Source organism: Olea europaea, unplaced genomic scaffold, assembly GCF_002742605.1.
Source record: "Olea europaea var. sylvestris unplaced genomic scaffold, O_europaea_v1 scaffold1760, whole genome shotgun sequence".
Classification (NCBI taxonomy): domain Eukaryota; kingdom Viridiplantae; phylum Streptophyta; class Magnoliopsida; order Lamiales; family Oleaceae; genus Olea; species Olea europaea.
Window position 1 is genome coordinate 180,455 of NW_019235322.1, and position 742 is coordinate 181,196.

The following is a 742-nucleotide window of genomic DNA, read 5'->3' on the forward strand; positions in this document are numbered from 1 at the left end:
GAAAATTTAGAAGATATGCAAAGATATATTTTACAGAAATTAGAACTTTTGGAATTAAATAAAAAAGGAAAAAACCCAGAAATCACTCCTGAACCAGAATTAGTACAAGTTTTTTGTAATTCAGAAAAATTAAAAAGTATTAAAATAAAATGTTATGTTAGAATAGAAAATTTTGAAATAATTTGTTTAGGTTTAATAGATTCAGGATGCAGTCATTGTGTAATTAATAAAAGAATCATACCAGAAAAATATATAATAAAGTCAAAAGAACCTATAGAAGCCCAACAAATGGATGAGAATTTGGCTACATTATTAATCATGATTCATTTTGCAGCAGCTGCACCATGACAACATCATTTCATATTTGGACATCATGATGTTAATTGAAGTCATGTTTGGTGTGGTTTAAAAATTTGATAAAAATTCTAATCAAAGTTAACGATTTATTTTAATTGGCATGGAGCTTACATCAGTCGAGGGCCTTGAGGCAAAATTCTAATTTAAAATTAAAAAAGATACATAGTTTTTTTCTAATTTACAAGGCAAGAAATGACAAATAAATCATTTATATTTCTCAAAAATTTTGGATGGAACGGGGACGGAGAGGAGGTGGGGGAGGGGAAGGATTGCACTGGTCTTGTTCAGCCTCGTCTTGTTGTCATCTCTGACAATGAATCATAATTAAAATCGAACAAATGATTTTCCCTAATCGAAGTCGTTGAATAGTGATTCTAAATCAAGA